Here is a 9693-nt window from a genome sequence, read left to right as displayed (position 1 = left end):
GCAACTGGGATGTGTGCCCCAGGTGGTGGAATGGGATACCCCTGGCATGTTACATGCTGGGGTTGTCAGGCTATAATACGGAAAACCTGACCGCCAACCATAGTGATGCACCGTGTTGGGATAAATGCCACGTTCCTCGCACGTTAAAGGACCCTACTGTAGTATTCTCCCTGAGTAGTAACCATAGGGCTCCGCCATAGGAGGCTAAATTGCCCGACCCTACCCAACTCTCTCCATTTCCAGTGGCAATCAAAATTTGTCGACCTTATTGTCCTTGTGTCCCATGCCTTTTTCATTTCATCATCGTTTCATGTTCATTTTATCATCAATTTTATGTTCATCGTCTGAATATACCTGAAATATTGCTGCTCGGACGTTAAACCCCAACAAACAAAACAAACAAACATGAATGGTTAAAGACACATACTTGCATAAAAAAATGAAAAATGTAAACTTTTAGGCAATGTCGTCATAATTGATACAAAAGAGTTTCTCCGAAAACAATCCAAGAATAGTATTTGGATAAAAATTAATGGTGTTTCCTTAATACCTTGATACCTAAATACTATCAATTATGATGAATGAAGTAGGGTAGTGCGTGTTGGACCATCATAGTCACTGCACATGGGAATGCAAATAATATTGCAACCATATTTATGAACTTACTAGATAAGACCACATTATTTTGCAGCAATAATGGAATGAAAGAGGTAGCAAAATTTATAGCAGTAACGTCTGACCAATTTATTGTCGTACCAGCGGAAAAAGCCCAAAACAACATTGTTTTTGTTTGCCAAACATATTAAACCCAATGCTTATTATCAGAGTTAGACATAAAATAATAGCAGTTATAAGACCTATACTGCCACTACACTCTCCAGAGAAGAGATAATAAAATCATAAACCTGTGCTATCCTCTTCTGGTCTCTCTACCAAGGCGATGATTGTGATCTACGTACTGGATTTTTAAAACCCACAATAATCCGTACAAACAAGGCTACACAAATGAATCTGCAAAATGTACCACCAAACCTTTTTTCAAAACTTCTAACTTCTATGTTCACAACTGTCAAAAAGGGTCTCCAGTCCTACCACGATAAAAATTCGAAAGATCTTTTGGAATCCCTCAATTCAAGATCATTATCAGAATACAATAGCATTAAAACCTATGATTGTTCAACTCTTTATACTTCTATTTCCCAAACTCAATTAAATTCCCGATGCAAAACATTATACATCGTTTTTTTTTTCTTTTCAAAGACCGTACACCTAAATACAAATATGTAGTTCTTGGTAGAGATTCCTCATACCTTGTAAAAATAATTCCAAATCATCTTACCAAAATACCGAAGAAGATGTTTTCAAAATGCTGGAATTGTTTCTATCAACAACAGATTTGTCCAGTGTGGTGGACATTCAAATGGGAACAAATGTTGCTTCTCTACATGCTGACATATTCCTTCATTCTTACGAGGCTGACTTAATAACTGATCTGATCTGATCTAAAAGAAGGAACATCGTTTAGCTAGATCCTTTAATCTCAGTTTCCGCTATACAGATGACGTATTATCGTTAAACAATCCTAGGCCGGGGATTTGATACATCGCATCTACTCCAAAGTACATGAGATAAAGGATACTACTGACGCTGTGAAATCAGCCTTATATCTTGACCTACACTTAGAGATCGGTGGTAAAGGAAAACTATTGACCAAACATTACGACAAACGCGATGACTTCTCATTCCGTATTGTGAACTTTGCTGTCACATGCTCTATAAAAGTTTAAAAATAAGACATACTTCTACCACCTCTTCTCTCCAATTTTAGCTCATTGCTCACTGTTCACAAACAGTGAGCACATATGAATCACTACAACTTCCAGTTTAAATAGGTGTAAAAAAGGAAATATTTGGTGTGTCATCTGAGTTCATCAAGTCACAGGATTAGTTCAAGATTTTTATTCTATGAAAATAGTGCCATTTCATTTAACTTGGTAAACATGTACGCCATTTTACCTTTATAAACAAAGGAATGGAAGTGTATAAAAATACATAGATCATTACACTGTTCTCACTAGTGTTGCTTAGAGGCATGTTTCAAGATAGATATAACAGAAATATATTGTATTGTATTCCGAATGCAGTAAAGACAAGGTATAATCAGAACTTCCAAAGGTAATTAGAGGGAGATCTGTGGGCAAAATAATTATTAATGCCCAAAACACCAAGAGGACAAAAGAGAATTATGTGACATTAAAGAACTCCAAAGTACAAACTGAAATGTGCCCTGCAGAAATAATCTAAAAAATGACTAAAAATGACAAAATTTGGTCAAATTGTTTTTTTTTAAGGTAAAAAAAGACGTCATTATAATTATATACATGTATATTAATTGCACCTGCGTATGGAGTTTTCATATCACAACTCAAAAACTATGCCAGAGCTTGCTATAACTACGCATACTTCTTGTATCACGCTAGACTTCTTACAATTATGCTAAGGGAACAGGATTATAGAGCTACAAGATCGAAGTTGTCACTACAGTATTTTAATGGCCATCATGATGCACTCATGTATCGTTACGGTGAATGCATCTGCACAATGAAAATTGATTTGTTCCACATGTCATGGCTTTCCTTTCCTCTTTCGTGTACCGTGGACTTGACTTTTTTATGAGCAACTCGGTGGGTGTTTTAAGCAGAGGACGCTTACCCTACAAGTGCACCTGGTCCATGTTTGTAGAGGTTTAAGTTGAGTCCGAGTTGCTCGTTTACTTTTGTTACTTTGTATGTATGATTTTAGTTACTTTATGTTCTTTGTTGTGTATGTCTGTTTTCCATGTCTGGTCTTTGTCCCTCTATGACATTCTTTTGATTTCCGCTATAACCTTGGTTCCCTTGATTACTCTTTGAATTAATGTTTCTCTATTGCTAAGTCGTTCTTTAGTCATTTTTACTTTGTATACACATAAATACCAATCGTATAAATATTCCATCTCTAGTTATGTTGTACACGTGTTCCAAAGAGTTGCTTCTCGTTACCAACACTAGAACCAAATATTTTGGAAAACCTATAACAGAAAAATAATTGTAAACAAGAAGTACTCATATATTATCATTAAAATCAATTTTTTATAATCTTTTTTTATCCATAGTCTTGATGATAAACGCGTTATGAAAACGCAAAATCATGATGATGTAAATTAGGTTTTTCCTGTTTTCCGACTTAAAGCTTATCTCGCAAACTACACTGTCGCAGTTTTATGTGTATTTATGATATCAATTTTACCTGTATTGTGAAATGGAAAACAAATTCTAAAGTGAAGAAGCCATTGTCATTTGGAGATAATCAATCTGAGTATTGTCTCCTTTATATTCAATGAAAGTAAGTGCCAATGGTTTTGCATATTTTGTCTCATTTTATGGCATAGATAAGATTCATTTCATTCGATTAATTTAATGTCGTTATAAAATTGAGAAGACACTTAATATGAAGAGTTGCACTAAATATATTTTGTTTAATTGAAAGAAAAATAAACAGCTCTTCTAACAATATTATCATCAGGTTCGCATGGATCTTTAGAAGATGATGGAAAAGCTAAAATATTTTACATGAACTTAAAAGTTTTATTTCCTTTTTGACATACCTAGTCTTGTTAATCTAATTTTTCTTTCTCGTCTTATTTTGCGACATACATGGAAGTGATCGGATTTTGAATTTTGAATTTCAATAGCTTCCGTAAAATACCTTATATTTTCTTCAACAGTTATATAAGACCTGCAAATGCCAATGAAAATGGGATCTTTCTGTGACATATGTAATCTACATGATAAGGAGGAAACACCCACTGTGCATTGTCTCCAGTGTCAACAAATGTTATGTTCATCATGTGATAAACACCACTCGGATTCTTCCGTATCACGCAACCACAACATTGTACAAGTAGAGGATTATTATAAAGCACCAAAATTCTTCCACAATCTAGTATTCAAATGCTCAATGCATTGCGAAAAGTTTGAATATTACTGCCGCAATGATGACAAGCTTATATGTACGACTTGTAAGGACACATCTCATAAAAAATGTCTTGATACTCCATTGATCAATGACGTAATACAGAGCGTAAAATCGTCGTTTTTGTTTGAGGACACACATACAAACTTGAGAAAACTTCATACAACGCTACAAACTGTAATAGAAGACAGACAACAAAACTTAATATGTCTTCAAACTCAGCGCAATGAGTTGCTCGATCATATCAAGGAAACAAGGAGAGCATTTTTGATCATTTAAATGATTTGGAAAGAAAGGTCAAAACTGAATTTGAAAGGGCATATTCTGAAGTTGAGAAAGAAGTTTTACAGGCTTTACAAAAAGTAATGTCAGCTGAAAAGGCCATACGTGAAATTGAACACCAGTATAATGACATGAGGGAATATGCCTCTAATTTGCAAACATTTATTGGAATAAAAGAAATTGAAAATACCTTACAGTCTGTGTCCTCCGAATTACGAAACATGTCAGCTGATAAGAAGTTTTATCATACTTCTATACAATTCATCAGACATCACACCAAAGATGAGGCTTCGTCTCAATTAACTTCTCTGGGTAAAGTCGAACAAATTAAAAGTAACCAAGTGGTATCAATAGATATTAACGATAAAAATACCGGTCAATACGAGAAGAAAGAAATGGAGCTACTAAATGAGAATCAAGATATCACACTCGATAAAGGCGACTATTTTGGATGTTGTAGACTGTCTCGAGTGGTGTTATCGTTCTCTCTAACTTGTCCACTCCTCAGAACAATTTGACTGTGATTGATAAGTCAGGTTCTTCAATTTCGACAATCAAAATGAAGGATTTAGGAGTTTATGACGTCAGCGCAGTAGATGATAGGCACGTTGCAGTATCTTGCGGCGATACGAATATTTACATTGTCAATGTGCGACGATCGAAAATCACAAAAAAGTTTAAGACGAGAACACAAGTTTACGGAATAACTTTTAATGAAGGTTACACTGTGTTTTGTGCATGCAAAATAGGAATTAAAGAATTGGATGTCAAAAAGGGAAAGATAAGTGATGTTTACAACGACGAAACCGTATCTTACAATTCTTACATTTCATCAGATAACAACATTATCTGCTACTCGTGTCATTATACACACACAGTAACTGTTTTAAATTCTCAATTCAAGGTCTTATTCAAATTCAAAGACGACCTTGCTTAAATACCCGCGGGGAATATCGATTGACGACCGAATGAATATTTATATCGTCGGTTTTGGATCACGTAATCTCGTCTATCTATCAACAACAAAAAAGACATGCAAACAGGTGCTGAGCAAAACTGACGGGTTCCACGGGCCAACAGCGGTTCATTATGACATAATATTTGCTCAGCTCATCGTTATTGCGGACTAGCGGTCAAAGGTTAAGATTTTTGATGTTTCTCAATAATAACAATAGCAAAGTGTGTACAATGGGTTCTTTTAAATTCAAGTTTTTTTTTCATATTACTATGATTCAAATGGTCGGTTTCACAAAATATTCTTAAGTCGTATATTACGACCTCAAGATAAAGTTAGGTCGTCTGCATTGTCAAGGTCTTCCAAATTAAAAAAGAGGATCCACCGAATGTCTCTGTTATTTCCATCAAGGGTTGATCGCATGAACCAGTCAACAGCTGTATTAAAAAGAAGATGCTCTCACACAACCTTGACTACCGCCAGATGTCAAAAGGAAGCTTGTATCTGATGCTTTACCTACTGTGCATTTGAACTCAGAGTAAAAAGCGTCAATTAAGTCAACTCTCTTAGATAATATTCCATAATGCCTTAATATTTCCCACAATCTTTCTCTGTGGACACTATAAGGCCTTCTCAAAATCTATACAATTAAAAGGTAACTACCTCGGCCACTCTGAGCATTGCTCCATAATGTTTCTAAGTACAATCAACTGTTCATGACAGCTCTTCTTTTTTTGAAGCCTGTCTGCTCATCTCTTAATTTGCTGTCACTGTTGCTTTAATCGTAAAAACAATTATCTTACTGAAGATCTTGGTATTAATAGTAAGATGATACCTCTCCAGTGATTACAGTTAGATTTCTTTTCTTTGGTAGTTTTATGATGTTACCGTCGGAGCATGTAGTTTGTATGTTTTCGTTCGAGATCATGCAGAAAAGTGAATGGCGGATATCTGTGGCTAGTGTAGAGTTGGATTTAAATATTTCTGCTTGTATCTGATCATTTCCATGTGTTGTTTGTTCTTATAAGTCATGATTGCTATTGTTATTTCCATTTGGTATTTCGGAATTCGTATTTATTTTTAAATCAGTATCTGCTTTTTATATTTCTGACAATTTGATCTGGTCTGTATAGTTCTTCTTAAAAGAAATTCCATCTCGCATCTTGTCGCATTAGTAAGGTAATCTATGCTACCCGTGTGTCCTTTACTGGCATGTTTGCATTTTATTTTTATCTCACCTGGCCGAAGGCAACGTGAGCTTTTGCCATCACTTGGCGTCCATCGTCGTCGTCGTTATCAATCAAAATTATTCTCCTTTGACACTACTTGACCAATTGGAACCAAACTTGGTTTGAGTGTTTATTGTGGTATCCTGCATAGAACTGATGTGAGAATCTTTGATTCATCGAAAAACTTAGCCGCTGTTACTTAAAATAGAACATAGGGGTCAAACAGTAGTTTTTTTGCATATATCACCAAAACAATAAGGTTTAGCTAAAGTCTGACCTAGAATAAAAGTGTTGAGAATGATGAGATTTTTCTGTGGTCAATTTTTTGTTTTAATCTGATAGCCATGTGGGAGTTATTGACACTTTTCGACTTTTTTTGGCCATTGCTTAATGTTATTTCTTTCAAAAATCTTCTCCTCTGACACTACTTGACCAATTGGAACCAAACTTGGTTTGAGTGTTTATTGTGGTATCCTGCATAGAACTGATGTGAGAATCTTTGATTCATCGAAAAACTTAGCCGCTGTTACTTAAAATAGAACATAGGGGTCAAACAGTAGTTTTTTTGCATATATCACCAAAACAATAAGGTTTAGCTAAAGTCTGACCTAGAATAAAAGTGTTGAGAATGATGAGATTTTTCTGTGGTCAATTTTTTGTTTTAATCTGATAGCCATGTGGGAGTTATTGACACTTTTCGACTTTTTTTGGCCATTGCTTAATGTTATTTCTTTCAAAAATCTTCTCCGCTGACACTACCTGACCAATTGGAACCAAACTGGGTATATATGATGTTTGTTGGTTATCCTGCATATCACTGATGTTGGAATGTTTGATCCATCAAAAAACATGGCGGCCGTTACTAAAATAAAACTAAGGGGTCAGACATTAGTTTTTCCCATATATCTTAAAACCGTTAGCTCTAACCAATTCTGATATTGGATTTAAGTGTTCAGCATAATGACATCTACCAGCGTTAAAATTTTCGTCTTAATCTTTAAGCCATGCTGGAGTTATTACCATATTTCAACATTTGTTTTTGTTGCCATTTTTAATGTTATTCTTTCAAAAATCTTTCCTTTGACACTACCTGACTAATTGGAACATAATGTTGTTTGAATGTTCCTTAGGGTACTTTTTCATAGAACTGATATAGGGATTTTTGAATCGTGAAAAAACATGGTCGCTGTTATTAAAAATAGAACAAAGGGGTAAGTTTTTTCTTTCGGTTATCTTGAAATATATGATAGATTGAAAGAAATTTTCCATTGTTGAAATGATCCTTATGAAAACGCCTTCGAAAGTTTGCGAGGACGACTCTTTATTAGAATTATTGACCTTGAAAGGTAAAACATTATGTTTTAGAAGTTTTCAGCCAATATTTGGATAACTAAAATATCTAGAATAAAACTTTCAATTAATGAAATAATCATTATGATAAGGCCTACAAATGTTTGTGGGGATCGAAGTTGTCGAACGACTCCTTGTGAGAGTTATTGCCCTTGAAATTCAAAACATTATTTTTTTAGCAGTTTTCAGCCAATTTCTTGAAAACTGTAATAGAAAGAATGAAATATTCAATTGATAAAATGATCCTGGAGCCTTTTGTTTTTCTCAACATAGCTTTGTGGTTATTTGGTATAAATCCCCAATGCTTTGCCAAAAGGCAGCTTTCTCAGCTTCCTTTATGGACCTTTGCATATCCTTCTGCGTCTGTGTTACCCTTTTGACTTCCTTATTGCTGTTTGTGTATTGCTCTCTTTTGTTCTCTTTGAATGATTGTTACATAATTTGTTCTTGATAGCTCTTTTATCAATTAACGTCCATCTTCCTGTTGTAATCCATTTCCTCGCAACTTGTCACTGAGTTTCCCTATATCATACCTTTTTACAGAGTAATTTTGTACTACTTTCATTAACGTCTGCTTTATGATTGGAGTAACTTGTTGGTGGTCATAATATGATATAGCAATTTGACGTCGTATCTTAGGATCAAATCAACAAGAACGACATATTTGTGAAATTGACTGATTGATTCCAAAACCAAAGTCTTATGACCAAACAAAAAAATAACAAAAACAAAACAAAACAAACAGTTGACTTTCTTGTCTGGTATAGACCAATATGTTTGAAAAGTCTAGTATTTTCAGTATTTGAAAATGATTTCTCAAAAATTGCGCATGACACTGCTAGTACACAAAAGACTTGAGTGACGTACTACGTTGCTTTTCTTTGCTTTTTTTGTCCGTGTGGTTTTGGTAATCAAAGTAAAACACTACACATTCTAGTGTTATTTACACTAATGTTGAGAGGATAGAATGCAGTGACTTAGTTATAAATCAGACTTGAAGAAATATGGTTATGTTGTTATGTTATATCAGTGACATGCATAAATCTTTGGGAAACTATTACGTTTACAGTAACTGGTCACATTTTCAAGAATGTACCTGTATTCCTTAATCTAAGTTGATAAAGAGGAAATCCAAATACAAACTTATCTTTGTTGATGTTAAAGAAAAAAGATAACAATATCAAACTCTGCAATGACCATAGACACACAGGTCACCTAAAAAGTCTCTTCGGTAAATAAATGAAATTGAATGTTTCGTTTCTGCTGTAAGTTTTTTAAAGCCACTTGGTTTGCTCGTCTTTTTTTAAAAAAAAAAGAGTTCGCTTGCCCGGTGATTCCTCCTCGAAGGATAAATCTAGATTTTGTTACTTAGTACACGATATATGGTAGTACGGGACAGCTCATGTAGGTGTTTTTATAACTTGTAATCAAAATCGAACGAAGCCCAGTTTTTATAGTTGTTTGTGGCAATTTTCAAAATGGCTGCAGCGACTAAAGCTGAAACCGACGCCAGGTAATAGTCCGATATATGTAACTTAATGTTATTGTTATGCAGTATATTGACGTGTTGAATAAATGAATATATAACCTATCTTTTATCCTGGTGCTACACAAAAAAAAAACTATTTTGACTTTTATTCTTTCTTATACTTTGTTTGTTTCCCCTATATTCTGTTCCGTGACATGAGCAAATCGGCGGCGGATGTTTCTAGAGACGCTTACCCTACTGGTTGGCCTGGTCAACGATCACAATTTTCAAAAGTGCTTGTTGCTCATTTACGTTTTGCGTGTTAGTTTGGTTATATCACTTGTTGTGTGTTTTAGGATTTGTATTGTTTTTGATAAACGATCTTAGCCTTGCTT

At 34.6% G+C, this 9693-nt stretch overlaps 1 long non-coding RNA gene across 1 annotated transcript; it reads left to right on the top strand.

The window, feature by feature from the left end:
* Positions 1–3233: 3233 nt before the first annotated feature.
* LOC148601141 (uncharacterized) lies at positions 3234–9689 on the top strand. The gene is made up of 2 exons (XR_015917151.1): positions 3234–3384; positions 3767–9689. It is a non-coding gene; the product is annotated as an uncharacterized LOC148601141 (long non-coding RNA).
* Positions 9690–9693: the final 4 nt, after the last annotated feature.

This window comes from Perna viridis, chromosome 12 (assembly GCF_037379345.1).
Source record: "Perna viridis isolate PV_CMFRI_1.1 ecotype Kerala chromosome 12, ASM3737934v1, whole genome shotgun sequence".
Classification (NCBI taxonomy): Eukaryota; Metazoa; Mollusca; class Bivalvia; order Mytilida; family Mytilidae; genus Perna; species Perna viridis.
The sequence above is the reverse complement of the archived record's forward strand: the minus strand, read 5'-3'. Positions and strand labels throughout refer to the sequence as shown.